This window comes from Parasteatoda tepidariorum, chromosome 10 (genome assembly GCF_982258835.1).
Source record: "Parasteatoda tepidariorum strain Cologne lab strain chromosome 10, Ptep-v5.0, whole genome shotgun sequence".
Classification (NCBI taxonomy): Eukaryota; Metazoa; Arthropoda; class Arachnida; order Araneae; family Theridiidae; genus Parasteatoda; species Parasteatoda tepidariorum.
Window position 1 is genome coordinate 86,230,924 of NC_141764.1, and position 19,506 is coordinate 86,250,429.

The following is a 19,506-nucleotide window of genomic DNA, read 5'->3' on the forward strand; positions in this document are numbered from 1 at the left end:
GGATTCGAACCCAGAACTTTTCTGCTGCAAGGCCAGTTCCTTTTTCTCTTGGTATCAAAAGTAGGCAAATTACATAACTTAAAAAGCACGAAGGAGTTTCCAAATATAATAATTTTTGTAATTTACTAGAACTTTTCAATGATAAAGGGTATTTAATAACTTACTAAAGCATTTCTTACTACTTCTTCTCATTATAATAGTGGATTTTATTAGCATTATTAAAATATTTAGCATTAATATATTAACATTATTCATCTCTTCTTATTGACAGCAGATCTTATTAATAGATTATGATAGCAGATCTTATTTTGGGTTATTACGCAATATATGAATAGCTCTTTGTAAAAAAAAAAAAATAATTTTATAGAAAAGTTACTCTTGCAGTTTCGTAAATCTTTTGAAAAGATAATTATAGTTTTCAGAAAGTGATTTGATATAGTTTGCTTTTGTTAAACTTAGATAAGTATACATATGCTCACATTAAATACAATATCAAACAGTGTGTAAATAATTGCTTATTTAAAATTTTCATTCGCGTCAAAAATATACCAATAAGAAGTAACAGTTGACATGTTTCAAGCTTTCGAAAAATTCGCCCATTTTCAAGACTTTGCCAGACGAGAATGAGACGAAACTAAAGTGATTTTAAATATGAAACGTAAAGTTGCCAACAAAATATGGAAAATTTAAAGTGAGAAACAATGCTGGAAAAACAACAGTAGCCGAGAGAACAAAAAAAAGGATGAAAAACAGAACAAGAAAACCATTTTATACCGACTTGCCTCTTTCGGCTACTGTGGTTTTTCTTGTTCTGTTTTTCATCTTTTTTCTCTCTCGCCTACTGTTGTTTTATCTAACTTAGTTTTCCATCTTTATTCTTACATTTTACGCTGGCAACTTCACGCTTTACTTTTCAAATCGCTTTTGCTTCCTCTCCTTCACGTGTGACAACTTTTGAAAATGGGCGCCTATTTCGGAGCGCTTGAAAAATGTCAACTGTTTACTTCCTGTTGGTATATTTTTGAAGTGAATGAAGTTTTTAATCAAGTAGTATCTTATACCTTCAGTTTCTTTGGATAATGTATTTAACATTGTATTATGAACATAGTTTTCCATATTTAGTATTATACAATTACGTACTTAAAGAGTTTTGAACATGATTTCATTTCTAATTCATAATTCTGAAGAACTCATCATAATTCTGAAGAACAGATTAAATTTATATCAAAGATGGTTACTAAATTAAAGTTACGGAATATTTTGATGATCATCGTGTCGTGTAACTCTGTATTTATTCTGAAATAAGCCAGTGACTGACAAGTAGTATAACAATTAAAATATTATGATATTTAATAGATACGGACTTTTCGTGAAAACAAGTGCATAAAAATTACATCAAAAAAATTTAAATTTACATTTGTGAATTTTATAATCAAAATAGGGTCGTTGCAGTTTATATTAAATGTAAACACCGATATGAGAAATAGATTCCGTTACATGCTTGTTCGTATAAAAAAAAGTAAGCCAATGGCAATTTTATAAAAATCAATTCCTTCAGTTTACATATATTTTACGAAAGCTTTATATTCGAATTTAATTCGAATATAAAGCTTTCGTAAAATTATCTTTATCTAAAATTATCTTCATTTTATCTTTATATTCGAATTTAAAATTCTCATTGCGGAATAAAAAAGGTATTCAATTTTAAAAAATAAAATAACATTTTAAAAGGAAATATCTTTCCTTATAATATATATATTTAAAGAGCCTAAAATATTCATTGTAAATCTAATCTTTCTTAAATTTGTCGAGTTGTCACAATTTTTAATCAAAAATACTTTCTTTTTATAAGATTTAAAAAAATTGATTAAAATATTAAGACTTAAACCGAATCAATTTTATTTTTACTTATATTCTATCTTTTTGAAAAAAGTGAACTTAGTATTTCATTACTTGAAAAAAAGCAAAAAATAAAATTTTCATAATGTTATAAACATTGCATATGAACGTACTACTTTTAAATTAATCATCTAAAATAATTATTAAATATTATTTTAGTTTGGTAAGTAGGAGTAAATAAATAACAGCTGAACATATATTTAAGTGCTTAATTATAAAACACTTCTTCAAAAAACATAAAATGCACCAAAAAATAATAGCGGGTAAATAAATAAGAATACAGCTTGGAAGAGGTTCAACTAACAAATAATGAAAATTCAATTTGCTATTAAAAATTATAAATTATTAACTCGAATGAGTTTAAATGGCTTTAGTTACACTTAATTCGTATGAAATAAAAACTAAAAAATACTCAAATTATTAAGTTTGAATTACTTATCGTCTGTCAAGAAGCAAAATCACTGATATTTTCAACTAACAAACGATAAAAACAAAAATTTCTGAAATTCAGAATTTCAAACGATACAAATTTTTTCCATAAACAATTTTGAAACTCTTTATATAAAGCGTAAGAATTGATGCATAACCTTTAATGCTTCGTTAATTGCATTTTGAAATGTATATCTAAGTATTCGCACACCAGTATTTGCATATATATGGGTCATTCTCACAAAAACAGTCATTTTCATGTCCCCAGTATATTTTATGTTTGTTTTACAACTTACGAAAAAATTTTTTTCAGGGAAAGTGTCCTTCAGAATGCAAGCTAACAAAAGAATAAAAATAAAATTATCAATTTTTATTTTTTATTGATTTTAGGTAATAAAAATATACCAATATGTCATTCCCTCACTTGTCCCCACTGCTGATTTAAAAAAAGAAAAAAATTGTTTCTGAAATAAAAAATTTTTTTTTACTAATTTGTGTTTTTTATTTGAGAATATTGAAATATAGAATTCAGAAAATAAATTTTAAATTTAATTTCTGATAAAAATATTAACACAGCACTATTTTAAACTTTGTCCCCAGTGTTTCGCGTCATTCCCTCACAACAATGTTCTTATCACCTGCAATCATCTTAGAATAAAAATATTTTAATAAAAACTTCAGAAGTTAACAACTGGCATCATAGAACAAAATTGCAGTATGTTTCCATCTTCTACTTAAAGAAGCTTTGCCGTGGAATAAATTTGAATGAATCAAACCGGGTAAAATTTTTTACATTTGTCATTCCCTCATGTCGTTTTTTAGAGTAAAATAAAATACAACTTCATCGAGAAAGTGGATAATTATATGTTGCTTTCTTGTATGAATATAATTGTATGTGATTGACTTCAGAAATTAATAAAGCCTAACTGTTATTTTTAAATTTTATAGAATTCGTCATTCCCTCACTAGTGTATAAAGTGAGGGAATGATTCAAGATGAGTATATTATTAAATTTGTTTTTGTTCAATCGTGCCAGCCAATTTTATTTCCCAAACCTGTAAAAACTATTAAATATATAAGACTAAATTATAATAAATATTAGATATACTTAGTATGTTATCATTTTCAAACTTTAGGTAGATGTAACTTAGATAAAAACATGTATTAAAATAAAATATCATTCCCTCACTATTAGTGTCAGTCCCTCACTTTTTAAATAGTGAAAATAATTAATTTACTTATTAATTAATTTGAAAAATAAATTAATAAATTAATTTATTAAACTAATTAATTTATTTATTAAATTAATTAATTAATTATTAATTATTATAAATTAATAATTATAAATTAATAATTATAGATTAATTATTTAAAAAATTAATTAATTTAAATATTAAGTATAATTTATAGGATATATACTTTCTTTATAATGCCATTACATATTTCTATTAATATAGAAAGTTTCAGAGCTTTTTATTCACTTTACTTTTTTGGGATTTTATGAACTGAAAAATGACAGTTTTCGTGAGAATGACCCATATATATATTAATTTTACACAATCTTTCTTTAGGAGTCTGCAGCATTTCTCGTAAACGCGTTAAGTAATATAATGAACATATAGAAAATTTAAATATCACTTTACAACTTATAAAACGATATTTTGCAGGAATAAAATATATTTTATTAGTCGAAATAAAATAACCAGAGTTGTTTTAACAACTGCACAATGTAATTGAAATTAAGTATTGATACTTAAGTACTTTTACCTTTTAATATCATCTCTTGATTCTTTGAATGATTTAGATATTTATTTCTTTTCTTCTGAGTGTGAAAACGATTTTCACATTCAATTTCTGAATGTGAAAACGATTTAATGCATCAGCATAAAGATTCAAACAAAGAATGGCATTTCATGAAAGAAACGAAGCTATATCGCGGTGAATAATTTCAGTCAAAACAATCTTTAACAGAAAGGAAAAATTTCTAAAATTCCAGGTGTCCAAACTAAAATACACAGAAAAAGTGAAAAAGACTAGACTGTATAAACATAAGTTCTAGACATCCGAACACAAAGCGTGTATAGAAATAAGATATATCTATTCTTAATAACCATAGTGGTCTATGTGTGTTATGATAAAATAACCAGACTGCTACTTAATTAAATGTAAGGAATGTATTACGCACTGTGTTGGCTAAAGATGCTAGACTTGTCTAAAATGACTATCTCTTATGACTATCTCTTATTGTCATGATCTCTTTAGCAATCCTCTCGTAGTCTTCGACTTCGTTTCAGTCAACGAACTCGTGGACCCCGTCAGACAGTGAGGATAAGCAACAACAACAACAACATGACTATCTCACATCGGTAAATATGCGAAAGGGTTTAAGAAAGTGATTTCGAAAAATTTTACAATGTATTAAAAAGAAAATAACATTATCTGAATGAATAATAAAATGTGTCGAGTTAGTTAAGGGGTGCATAAAAAATTATGAGCTGATTATGTAAATGGAATCATTATTTTATTCCATACCCTATTGTATTTAGTAATTCTAGGTGTAAAAAATTTGGTAAATATATATAAAGACAGTTCAAATATTATGTAAGAATTTAACTGGGGGAGGGGGTTTGTGATTTGCATATTTTTTCGGACAGGGTAGGTGTACGAATACTTAACGTAAGACATTAAAATTCCCCTATTTTCAAATTTTTCTTAAAAATCAAAATAAAATCGTATGTCAATGTTACTATTACAAATAAAAGGAAAGAATTATTTTGAATAGTAAACATATTATAATTACATTCAATTGTCTTTTTTTCCGAATTAAATAAGTGTTCGTAATTAATTTTTTAATATTCAATTATTCAATTCTCTCAAAATGGCTGAAAGCCCAATTTTAATGCATTCGCATCAAGTTATAATTTGATTTTTATCTATAATATAACATATGGTTGTAGATTTTATCAAATGCATTTAAAGGTATTGCAATAATAATCAAGAACTAATACACTTATTATAGCATGAACCAAATTTCATTTCATAAATATTGAACAAGTAGTTCGATTAAAATAAGGAAATGAAAAATCAATTCCCACGAAGATGAAATCAGTTTAATTTGAATTATTATCTATGACATATGGATGAGCATCGAAATTATTTTCAATTATAGATATAAATAACTTATTGATTTGACAGGCAATTTATATAGAGTTAGGGCGTCAACTATATATCATCTGCGATCCTTAAAAATGACCCTGTCACTTGGTCTTTATTCAGTTTTTGTATATGATTACTATCTTCGCCAACATAAGTTTCATAGAGAGAAAAACAGTGATAATTATAAGATAATACTTACAGTGATAAGGATGATGAAAAACCAATGCTTTACGATTAGTAAACTGATTAAAAATTATTGCATTATATGAAAATATTATATGTTAGTTAAAGATATTACAGCGCGGTAGGAGCGTTCTTCAGCTTTATCGTGTCAGTATGAATTCTATAACCGAAAATATTATTCTTAATCTAGAATATCTTTATCTTGAAATCTTCCTAATCAAAATATTATATATTATTAAAAATATCATAAGACGGTAAAAGCGTTCTTTAACTTTTTTGTGTCGGTGTGAATTCTGCAGCCGAAAATCTTATTCTTCCTCTTAATTTTATTTACAAAGCAATAAAAAAAGAAAGAAAAGAAAATAAATAAAATTAAAAAAATAATAATAAAAATTGCAGTAATAAGTACAATAAATAAAACTTTGGAATGAATTAATAATTTTAGAAGGGTTAATTAGTATTTCAAAAAAGAATATTAATATATTTAGATTTAGCGATTAGTGTATAGATTTAGATTATATATTTAGATATATATTTAGATATATACAATATATCTAAATATATAATAATATAGATAAGAATATATTATAATAATATACATAATATAATATAATAATATAGATAAGAATATATAATAATATGGATAATATAATAATATAGATAAGAATATATAATAATATGGATAATATAATAATATAGATAGATTTAGATAATTATATATTTAGATATATTAGTAATATATTTAGATTAGATTAATAATCTAATTTAGTTATTTTTTCATGATACACGGGTTTTTTCACACTATATGGTTTTGTTTTTTTATTTATTAATAATTATTAAAATTTAAAATAAATAAAAAATAATTTATACTTTTTTTAAAAAAAATCTGAAGCTTATTCTATTGTAATACATAAAAATTATTGAGAAATGAAGCATTTCACTACCATATTAAAAACGCTTAATTTTTAATTACCTTTCATCTCTTAAAGATTATTAGTGAGAAATTTTGGAACTTCAAAATTATCTAAATATGTTTTGAGATTTATAACTAAAAGCTCATAAAGCCAGAAAAGACTTTTTTTAAAAATAATATTACTATTTTATTATAAATCAACTAAAATTATATAATCAACTATTGAAATTAAATTTCGTTGAAGAAATTTATACCATAATCGTTATAAAATTGCTGTGAAATGAAAATTAAATATTTTTTTTATTAATATTATCATATTCGCTAGGTTAAATATTACGAAACAAAAACTTTTTTTCGTAATTCTTAACTAAACTACAATTGGCAATAATCAAGATTAATAACTCATGCAAGGTAGAAACTCATTAAATTTTCTTCAAGTCTGGAATAACTTCAATTCTCTTTTCTATAATAATTAAGAGAACAAAAAATAAGCAGTCTTTTAAAACTTAACCAAAGTTATTTTCAGGTCATTAAAAATTGTATTGAAATTTTTATATGAATCCTGTCAGAAAAACAGTTTATTATAATACTAGAGTAAAATTGACAATTAGTAAGTTTCAATGGGTCCTTGATTAAAATAAACAAGTTGGAATTTTTGCTTCATAATAAGTCTAAAAATTAAAAAAAATATTTACAAATTTACATTATTTTACATATTAGAAATGGAATACATTAACTAAATTGCACTTAGTACAGTCTTACAATTAGTATACCTATAATCCGTACTACTCTATATGAGCGTAATCTTCGCGATATTTGTAAGTTTCTGATTAACTTTAACCTTGAATGGGGAAGTGCTTTCTTTACTTAATTTGCAAGCATCTAACGCGTACCAAACGCGTAATTGGATGCGTATACAAGTGAGAAACAGCTTTATCGATTCGCGAGAAATGATAAGATATTAACTCTTATCCTTATCTTTAAAAATCTGTAAAGAGCTCAATGACGAAGATCACCCTGATTATAAAAGGTTAGAAGTTAAGATGAAAAACATGTATGGTTAAACACAATAATGCACTCGGGAAAATGCTGCAATTTAGCACAATTAACAATTTACATTCTGATCCAGCTAAAAAACTAACATTTTCAAAGATTGAGGAAACAACGAAGAGAGGAAGATTGGCAACAAGGTACTGCGTTCTACAGGTACTACAAGGTATTTGGACTGAGTGGAGAAGAACCTAAAAGTACTGGGGGTGAATAGATGGAAAAATCTAACTACAAATCAAACTGTCTGGAAGAAGCAAATTGAGAAAACCCTGGCTTGCAGTAGGCTGTAGTGCTGTTGCAGAAGAAGAACCTTTTACTATTTCTTATTATAAGTGCAATAGCGTGAACAGTAATGCTCATTATTAAGTAATTGGCGTCTATTCCCAGGAAACAAAAAGACAAAATGTCTGTTTACTAAGTCTAAACACGTTTTACGACTATTTCCCCTTTTGCAAGGTTTGGTAATAGTCTGTACTACTTCTATAAATATTTCGGTCATGTATAACATATCTTAATATTTGAAAAAAAGGTCTACATATCAATAAAGAATTATATAGTAAATGAAAGCGAATTTAATATTTGAATAAGGTAGTCTGATAAATGCTTATAATACTTCAAGTACTAATATAATAATTGATAAATACTTATAATACTTGACAACTTTACTAGAACTTTCCAAACACACCCAAATATTTACTTCAAAAATTTAATGAATTATAATACTGAAAATGAATATATCGTACTGAAATAAACAAAAAAACTTAGTGAAGGTCATGCTTATTTTAAAATGTAAGCAAAAATAAATCGTTGGTAGCTATTTTCTTTCATATTTATTTAGTGTTCCATTAAATACAGTATAAATGTGTGGTATGCAAATCAGCGATTTTACATGTTAATGTTATACAAATTTAAACTTTAATATCTGTGGTTAAGTAATTTTAAAGCAAAAAGAACCAAGATTAAAAAAAAATCGTACTGGAAGATATAACATAGAAATGTGCAGTGAAAGCTTGTGTAAAGTACTATATAATTAGCTTAAGTTCATTTAGAATAATAAAAACTATTTTAAATAAAACCTACAGGAATTAGTATGAAAGAACTGCACACAATCATTTGTATTAGTTCGTTAAGCAAATATAATAATGAGAAAATGAGTGAGAGTAATCTAGATATACCACATTTTAGTATAAATTTTTAAGATTTATTTATATATTATTTTTTTTATATATTACACGTGGTGAAAAGAAAGAAGATACTCAAGTTATGCCTACGATTTAATTATTTCAAACAAGTTACGAAGTTCAATAAAATAACATATATCCCCTTAATATCTATATTCAAATTTATATTGATATCTCTACAAATATACAATTAAAATTAATATATAATAATTGAAATTATTGATAATAAGTTAATTTTAATATGAACAAACAATTGTTCTTATTATATATCTCTCTCTCTCTGAAGATCTTCGTTAGTAGACTTTAATTTCATTTCAATATTAAAAATCGTACAAACAAGGAGTGTCGTATTCAAAATTATATAAATGCCTATACAAATATAGAGCAAAATGTTTTATTAATATGATGAATTATGTTGAAGTAGGAATAAATTTCACTATAAATCAAGGTGTCTTTTTGTTACACATCCTCCAGAAAAATTGAATGACTTAGCTTTTAATATCTTATTAGGTTTTTAGCTCTACTTCAGTTTTATGAATTCGAATAAGTTACTAGAAAGTACTAAAAAAATTTAAGAAGCCACCTAATTTGCTAATAAACTAATTTTTATTTATTTAGATTAAAAAGTTACTTGATTTTCATTTCTTTTTATTATCACTATTTAGGGTAGAATAAATATTAATATAACTGAAAGTTTTCTTTCCTTCTTTTTTTTGTTATAAATCTTCCTAGAAAAAACTTAATGGCTCAGCTTCAAACATCTTAAAGTTTAAGCAGCTTAAGCTTTGCACTAAACATCACATAATTCAATATTCATTATGATCACAATATTCAATTACTAGTCAAATAATTGCAATATTCAAAATGTTAGCGATATCTCTGTAAATATATGATAGTTTACATTAATGCTGGTTGGCAATATTTAGGCCATAGAAAATTTCAATATCGACCGACGCTTGTTCCTGGTAAATTCATACGAAGAACTTAATGACGAAATTTCAAATAATTCGAAGTTTTAATCTATTTAAAAATCATAATGGCAAGTAATTAATTGAATTGACTTACCTGCACAAATAAATTAAGCACAGTATGAAAATTGGGCCCATCGAAACTTGTAAACAGGCAAAAAAAGCAGTAACATAAAAAGTCAACGAAGAACAAAATACATAACACAATTTCAATCCAGAACTTCGTCTTAAAAATTTTACAACCTCTCCAGTAAAGATCAACACCAAGAATGAAGTTGAAGACAACTTGTTGCCCATGTTTGTCAGAGGGGTTCCTCAAAGGGACCGTATGTTAGGGGGGGACTAGGGATTTCACCAATACCAGCCCAGAATTATATAAAAGAGGTGGTACCATGACACCTTGGGCCGTACCTCTCCCCACGCACCACTACCCCTACCAATCGCAATATGGTTTTCGCAATTGCAATCGAACATTTTCTGATTGGAGGGGGGAGGGGTTGAAATGGAAGGGGAATAGATCGTGCATCGAAATGTATCTACGGCTTTTCTCACGGGTACTGAAGTACAGATGGAAGAGTAGACAAAACGGGAATATACTTCCTTATAATTTCAGGTGGCCTAAGCAGGCCTAAGAAAAGTAACAGAAATCCGTGATCCCGTTACTGGCGGATTGTATTTCTCAGATGCATGGGAAACTGCCCTCGTCTTGTTCAAGGTCTTTCGGTAAAAAGTAGCAGATTTTTTAGAAAAATGTCAGATGATAAACATAAACAGGTTTCTTTTTTTAAAATAAATGTAAACAAGGTTAAGTTTGAGGGGTTGTGAGTACTCGTAGAAGGGAAAGAATTGATAAGAAATGTGACAATTTGAAATTGTATTCTTGCCAAAAATAGCTTTGAACTCTGTTTCAAAGTATATACTTTATACAAGTTGCAGGAATATTCCAAACCAAACAAGAAAGACATTAAAAGGACATATGTGCATTGCATGTGCATAAATATTGCTGTTACTTATAAAGAAAAAATTAATCTAGTAATGATGAGATGTACACAAAGTTGAGGCTTTATTAATGTCAAAACAAGTTTGAACTCGTGACGAAATTAAAACGTGAAGCAAGTTATAAATCTTGCGAATAAAATTAGGAAATACATATAAAGAAAAAAAATACATATAAAGCATATATACAAACATATAAAGAAAATAAATAAAAGAAAGAAAGAAGAAAAAAATATGAAACTTAAAACAATATTCATAAATAAAAATAAAAATTAATTAGGAATAATTTTGTATGTGAATGGTGAATGAGTGAGTGTAACTTTGGACTAGGTTCCGTTTCACTATCTTCAGAAGAAAAAAATTTGCAAAATAGTTAGGAGTAATTTTATTCGTGAAAGAGTAGGTGTAACTCTGGACTAGGCTTCGTTGCTTTAACTTAAGAAAAGAAAAAGAGGAAAAAAAAGATGAAACTTCAAGCAATATTCATGAATAAAAATAAAAAATAGTTAGGAGTAATTATATTAGTGAATGAGTAAGTGTAACTTTGGACTAGGCTCCGTTGCCTTATCTTAAGAAAAAAAAAAGGAGAAAAAAAAAGACGAAACTTCAAGCAATATTCATGAATAAAAATAAAAAATAGTTAGGAGTAATTATATTAGTGAATGAGTAAGTGTAACTTTGGACTAGGCTCCGTTGCCTTATCTTACGAAAAAAAAAAGGAGAAAAAAAAAGATGAAACTTCAAGCAATATTCGTGAATAAAAATAAAAAATAGTTAGGGGTAATTATATCAGTGAATGAGTAAGTGTAACTTTGGAGTAGGCTCCTTTGCCTTATCTTAAGGGAAAAAAAAGGAGGAAAAAAAAACGAAACTTCAAGCAATATTCATGAATAAAAATAAAAAATAGTTAGGAGTAATTATATTAGTAAATGAGTAAGTGTAACTTTGGATTAGGCTCCGTTGCCTTATCTTACGAAAAAAAAGGAGAAAAAAAAAGATGAAACTTCAAGCAATATTCGTGAATAAAAAATAAAAAAATAGTTAGGAGTAATTATATCAGTGAATGAGTAAGTGTAACTTTGGAGTAGGCTCCGTTGCCTTATCCTAAGAAGAAAAAAAAGGAGAAAAAAAAAGACGAAACTTCAAGCAATATTCATGAATAAAAATAAAAAATAGTTAGGAGTAATTATATTAGTGAATGAGTAAGTGTAACTTTGGACTAGGCTCCGTTGCCTTATCTTAAGAAAAAAAAAAGGGAGAAAAAAAAAGACGAAACTTCAAGCAATATTCATGAATAAAAATAAAAAATAGTTGGGAGTAATTATATTAGTGAATGAGTAAGTGTAACTTTGGACTAGGCTCCGTTGCCTTACCATAAGAAATAAAAGAAGAAAAAACAATTTTATACAGTTACAAGAAAAGCTACTTCAATATTTAGAATTTAAAAATGAAAAAAAAAGGGAACAAAAGTACCTTTATTTCATAGCCCCCCGAAACATATTTTGAAAATTGTTTACTGAAGGCCAGAAAAACGTGTTAAAAATGCATTTTTAAAATTAAGAATTTTAGCTTTTTTTGGACGATTTTACTAAAAAAATGCGATGTATAAATTTGTTTTCTTGTTATTTATTCATAATCAAACCTAGCATCATTTTTAATGTTATTTGTGGTATGAAATTAATGTAAATACTGAATTTAATTTAATGAATTTAATTACTGAATTCAATTATTGAATTAATTACTGAATTTAACTAATGTAAATACTGAATTTAATTGAAAAGATTAAAATAAACAATTAAATTAAGACAAATAAAAAAAATTTCGATCTTTTGCTAGTATTTTCTGAAAGTTAGTTAGCTAGTTAACAGTTCAGTCTCAAAATAAGGCTATTTCCTAACCACAAAATTAAAATAGCATACAAAAACCAAAAAAAGATTTTGTTCATTTGTATCAAATTTTTTAAAGTTAAAAAGAACTCAGCTAAAATTTATCAACCTGAAGTAAATTCCACTTATCTTTTATTTATTTATTATTATTTTAATTTACGCATTAATTAAATTTCTTTTGATGATAAAAAATATCTTGAAATTTACTTAGTTTAGTTCAAGGAGATGCTCAAATACATGTATGAAAAATTGATGCTTGTAGGAAATATTGTGAATGAAAAGAGACAGAATGAAGAGAAATTTAATTTTTATTATTAAATGTTTCATGTAATTCATTGGTTATTTGTCTATTTTTGAACCTGGGTAACCGTTACCAAAATTCAATTAAAAGTTCACAGCCTTGCCAAAGTTTGAAGGGTAACGGTACAGGATGAAAATAAAGAAAAAATAATGTTATTTGAATTAAAAACTCCTCCCTCGGAAAAAAAACAAAATATTGGTTCTTGGATGCATTTGAATCAAAAAATGAATTATACTTGCTTGATGCTAAGCACCTATAGCATTAAACATAGATTTTTATTTTCACAACTGTTTGACCTCGTTTTCACTTACATTCAATCCTATTCAACATATAATCTTATTCAATCAATCCAATTATACAATCCAATCATACAATTCAACATACAATACATACAATCCCATCCAAAATTGTACTTTTTCGCACATTTAGACATTTTCAGAACTTTTATTTTAAATATTCTTGTGTTATTTTAGAAATAGTTTTAAATAAGCAAATTTATTTATATTTGCAAAAGGAGAAAAAAAATGTCTAAATATTAAAAAGGTTTAGAAAGTTATATCCTTCTTCTTCTTATTTATTATTATTATTTTTTAATAGGAATTACTTAAAACTTTTAGAACTTACTTTAGAAAATTATTTAAGAAAATTAATTTACTCAGAAAGAAGCAAAAAATTATTAATATAAAAAATAAATCGCAGTTACACAAAGATTAAGATAAAGAGATAAAGTTATCTTAAACATCATAAGGGCTAAAGTGGTTAAGAAGATCGAAGAAACGATGATCAGAGGAAGTTCGTTTTTATTTAGATACCTAAATCTCTTTAACACTAGAAAGACTAAAATACCTATATTGCCCAAAAGCAGTCAAAATGACAGCATTGTGAAAGAATAACTGATGTATAAAAATATTTGTTTAAAATTAATTTTTAATATTTTTGATATTGTCTTCAGTTATATAACAAGTTATTAGTAAATATCAACAATAAAAATAATTATGAAAGTCACAAAATTCTAAGAAATTGCGTCATTATATACATCATTGTTTTTCTAATTGAAATTAAAAAAAGCAGTCAAAATGACTTCTTTGGGCAATCTAGTGTTAATTAAATTCAAAGGAAGAAGCAGATACCGTAAACCTAATAATAATAAAATGAATTTAAATGGGCATTATTTATGCAAACTGTTTAAAAAGTACTATAGATAAAGAAATAAAAGAAAATATATACGTGGAGCATCGTTTATACGACGATCAGTTATACGACGTTTACATTTATACGACGTTTTAGTGTGGTCCCAAATCATTCCTATTCATTTTAATGTAAAAATATATCGTTTATACGACGCACAGAATCGGTTATACGTCGGTTTTTAGATTTTGTTCACGTTTATTTAATTTTTTTCTTTTTTCTTGTGTATTTTAAAAAAGGGCGTAGTTTGCCAACATGAATGATACAGAAAAGGGTGACAACAAGAATGCTTGGATGACGACCGTAATTTTTACTAGATGACTGAAAAAACTAACCAATGTTATGAAGAGGCAAAAACGAAAAATTTTGCTATTTATCAACCAATGTCCAGCGCACCCATCGATACTAATTATTTTGGAAAATGTTAAAGCTCTCTTTTTTCCTGCAAATTGCACAAGTGCACTTCAGCCATTAGATTTGGCCGTGATTAGAAATCTAAAATTGCATCATAGAAAGCAATAAGTTCAACTCGCTATTCAAAGCATTGTAGAGACGAATAGCAAGAAAATATAATTAAAGCTAACATACATTCAAATTGCTCACTGCAATTTTTCTTCTTTGGTTATTTGTTTGTTTTGCTTTGTCTGATTTAGAAATTTATGTAAATCAACACGTTAAACATTAAAATTAACTGAAAACAGAGTAAGTTTCAGTTTTAGGAGTAAAAATCGATTATACGACGTTATCGTTTATACGACGTTTTTCGGTGGTCCCTTCGGCGTCGTATAAACGATGTTCCACAACAGAAATATCCACCTCTAAGTACTGTATCATACAGACGGTAAAATTACCGTATGTATGGTAAAGACATTTTTCATTAAAAAAATATATATTTTTTCAATGAGAAAACCTAAATATATGGAATTTAAACCATTCATTTGGTAATTGTTTCGATTCGTTTGGTAACGGCTAACCGGAAATTCCGGTCTTAAAATTGTAGTTCTTATTACCACATCTTTTTGTAAAAAATACAAAACTGAAAAGTAAATTTGACCGAATAAATGCTTCTTAAGCCATGCTCTAAAGTACTATGATAAAATTACCAAATTTTACCACATTTACCAATTTTTATCACATATTATGAAATCATATTTTACTGTTAATTTTATCACCATCATTGCCTAATTCGGTAAAAATTTTCAAACTTTTTAGTGTTTCTGTAGAGCCAGAAGCGTGGTAAATTTTATCACTTTCTGGGCATTCTTTTTCTCACAATGCAGTATAGAAATAATTAATGTATAACATTTAGAAATGATACAGTTGAATAGATAAAATTATACTAATGGAAATAACTTTTTAAGTATTTCTAAATGACGTGTTAAACTTAATCGTTACATTTTAGTGCAGGCGGTACGAGATTCTGTAGCACTAAACACAATAGCTGGACATAGGTATTACGTTAATAATAGATCATAGAAAGAGAAAGTAATATCTTGTATATTTTGGAAGTAATGCTTTTTTCCAAAAATTACAATAGAACAATGTTCTATTTTTTATACATTTTTATAATTTTTCCTTTTCTTTTTAGATGCTTACAAGCTGTTAATCATCTTATTTTATTTGCAACTCTATATGCTTGTTTTTGTTAAAAGAAAGTTTTTCAGTAACTTTTTCGGCAATTTTACACGGCAAAAAAAATCGGCTCGAAGGTTAACTAGGCTTTTAAAATTTACAGGAACCTTAAACATGTTAAAAAATTTGACAATGTATTCAATCAGATCTGCGATGGCTCAGGGGATAGAGTATTCGCCTTCCAATGAGGCGAACCGGATTCGAATCCCAGTCGATACGTATTCCGCTTCCGGCTTGCACCGACCTCAGTGCTGACGTGAAATATCCTGAGTGGTAGACGGATCATGGGTTAGAGTCCCCTTGCCATCAAGCTAACGGTGTGAGGTTCTCGTGGTCTTCCTCTCCATGTAACGCAAATGCGGGTTAGCTCCATCAAAAAGTCCTCCACGAAGGCAAATTTCTCCCCATACTCAATCCAGGAGTTCCCTTGTCTTCTGGATTGAGTTCAAAATTACAAGCCTACGGAGTTGAACATTGGTAGTCGTAAACCCATAAAATTGGGTCGGCTGTTCAACGACGGTTATAAAATAAAAATAAAAAATTTATTCATTCAGGCTGATTCTTAGTATCATGTAATTAAACTTTAAAAAAATAGTAATATCAATAAACTTACCATATTAAGTGAAACATAACCGTATCACAAAACTAAACTAAACCATTATACAGTTGCAGCAAACTTGAATGATATAGTACAACACGAAGTAAAATATTTAATAGTGTATTTGAAAATAGTTATTGTTTTTACCTTACATTCAGACATCATAAAACTCAGAAAGAACAGCGACTTTTGTTAAAAAAAATTTATAAAGCAGTTGATAAATAGGGGTAACCATAGCTTGCCATATTTTTGTTTTTTTACAATAAATAGTCAACACTGTTAATACCCTTTGCAACAAAATAATAATAAAACTATGATTTAAATTTGCTTCGTTTTTCTTAAAAAAAGCTGGAAAAAAATATTCTTCTTATACACGGAAAAAAAGTTCTGGTAAAATTACCGCCTGTCTGGTAATTACATTTATAGGAAAAGAAGTACATAATTCTGGTTAATAAAACCAAAATATACAGTAATTAAACCATTTGATTGATAATTTTTTCCGTTCTTATGGTAACGGTTCACCGGAAATTCTGGTTTTCAAAATTATACTTCTTATTACCACACATTTTGCAAAGAATAAAACTGAAACGTAAATTTAACCGAACAAATGGTTTTTATCAGATGATCTATGGAAGGTATCATGACAAAATTACCTAATGTTACCACATTAACCAAATTTTATCATATATTCTAAAACTATATTTTATTAATTTTACCAAAATTACTTTCGTCAAAACTATAATCTCTTTTTGGCAAAATTACCGAGCTTTTTAGTATCCCCATAGAACCAGAAACACATTAAATTTTATCATATTTTGGTAGTTTTGACAATACATATTTCCTCAGATCATTATTAGGAAGCTTTTTAAACCTTAAAGTTGAGCGAATTTTTTGCAAATTAAATAGGGCGGTGATTAATCCTTTTTAATTTCGACACTACACTATTATTTAATTTGGATGGAAGTATGGTTCAGTTTTTCGCCTTATTAGGCGAACTTAAGATGATTTAAAATACTTAAATAATAATAGCATTGTGATTGATTAATCTTACATTGAAAACAATTAAATTCAGACTGAAATCATCCGGAATCAGGAGAGGATGGCTTGGGACAATATTGTTCAGCAAGCTAAGGACCGCAATGGGCTGCAGTATCATTAAAAAAAGAAAGGTTGTATAAAATGTGCTTCACAATATTGTTCAATATAATATGCAAATTTGTTATAAATCTGAGAAACGTTGGTAGGGATAAATATGCAAAATTTTAACCGAATGATAAATGTATTTTTTTAAAACAATTATTATAAAGAATTATTTAAGACACAAATTTAGTTCATTAGATAACAGTTTAAAATATTTTATCAGTTCATATTTTTTAGTCGCATTTGACTTAAATTGCATTTGACTTAGATTGCATATCTGTTATAAATCAAACGCTTAAAACTCAACTCAAAAATTAAGTGAAAATAATTTTAAGGATAAAAGAGAGGATTTCTTGGCATTTTCTTGTTGTCCTGCTTAGTTCAGTTTTCTGATTCAGTTCTTTGGGGTCAAAAGCTGGTTAAATCGTCTAAATACTATTCTGAAACCGAAGGTTAAATCGTCTAAATACTATTCTGAAACCGAAGGTTAAATCGTCTAAATACTATTCTGAAACCGAAGGTTAAATCGTCTAAATACTATTCTAAAACCGAATGAAAGGTCCTAGATAAGAAAATTAAAGGGAAAAAAAGCCTTAGATATAGAGTGAGAGGCGTGGTGGCTCAGGGAGTAGAGTGCACGCTTTCCAAGGAGGTGAACCGGGTTCGAAACCCATCAATGGCTGATCGATACGAATTCCACACCCTACTCACACCGACCACAGGGCTGACGTAAAATATCCCCAGTGATAAACGAATAGTAGGTTAAAATCACCATGGCGTCAGACTAACCGTGGGAGGTTTTCGTGGTTTTCCTCTTTATACAACGCAAATACGAGTTGGTTTCATCAAGAAGTCCTCGACGAAGGCAAAATTTCTCCCAATACTTGAGCCAGGAGTTTCCTTGTTTTCTGGATTGGAATGAAGATTACAAGGTGATGCAGTTGAGCATCAGTAGACGTAAATATAAAATTGGGTTAGCTTTTCAATGAAGGTTATATAAAAAAAAATGTACAGAGCGTTATCCGCAGTGGCTCAGAGGATAGAGCGTAAATGGGGTGAGATAGTTTCGAATCTCTGTGGTGGCTGGTTGATACAAACTCTGCTCCGGGCTCGCACTGACCCCAATTCTGACTTAAAATAGCCTCAGTGATCATGGGTTAGATTCCCCTTTCCGTCCAACTAACTCTGGGAATGTTTTCGTGGTTTTCCTCGCCGTGTAACACAAATGTTGCTTAGTTCCATCAAAAAGTCCTTCAGGAAAACTAGTTTGTTCTAATGCCTGATCCTTGTCTTTTGGGTTGGGTTCAAAATCACAAGGTAACGGATTTGAAAAGTGATAGTCGTAAACTCAGAATTGGGTCGGCTGTTCACCACCGGTTATAAAACGAAATTTATATAGATAGTAACTTCGTTGTGGATATATATATATATATATATATATATATATATATATATATATATATATATATATATATATATATATATATATATATATATATATATATATATATATAAGTTCAAAATGAAGAATAAAACAAAGAAAAATAATAGACATATGAAAAAAAAGGGGGGGGGAATAATAAGTAAAAAATAACAAACAACAGTTTATATAATATATATAATAATAATAAAAAAAAAATTTAAAAAAAAAGAAATTTTATTTAAAAAACCGGAACCGGGAAAAAAAGATATAATCTTTTCTTCAGCCCACACGATTATATCCGCAACACAGAGTACTTTCTGATATTGTATCAATAAAGCCAAAGCAAAATATATTAACACAATAGTGTGAGGAGCAATAGTGTGATATATTTTTTTTATAAAAATAACAACAAATAAAATAGATCAGAAAAAGTAAAAATAGCATGTAAAAACAGAAAATAAGATAAAAAACATTTAAAAGGGGCTATAAAGCGAGTAGCAAAATCAGATCAACTTACAAGGACAGAAAATATTTCAAGAATAATTTAAAAATGTTTTCGCAGA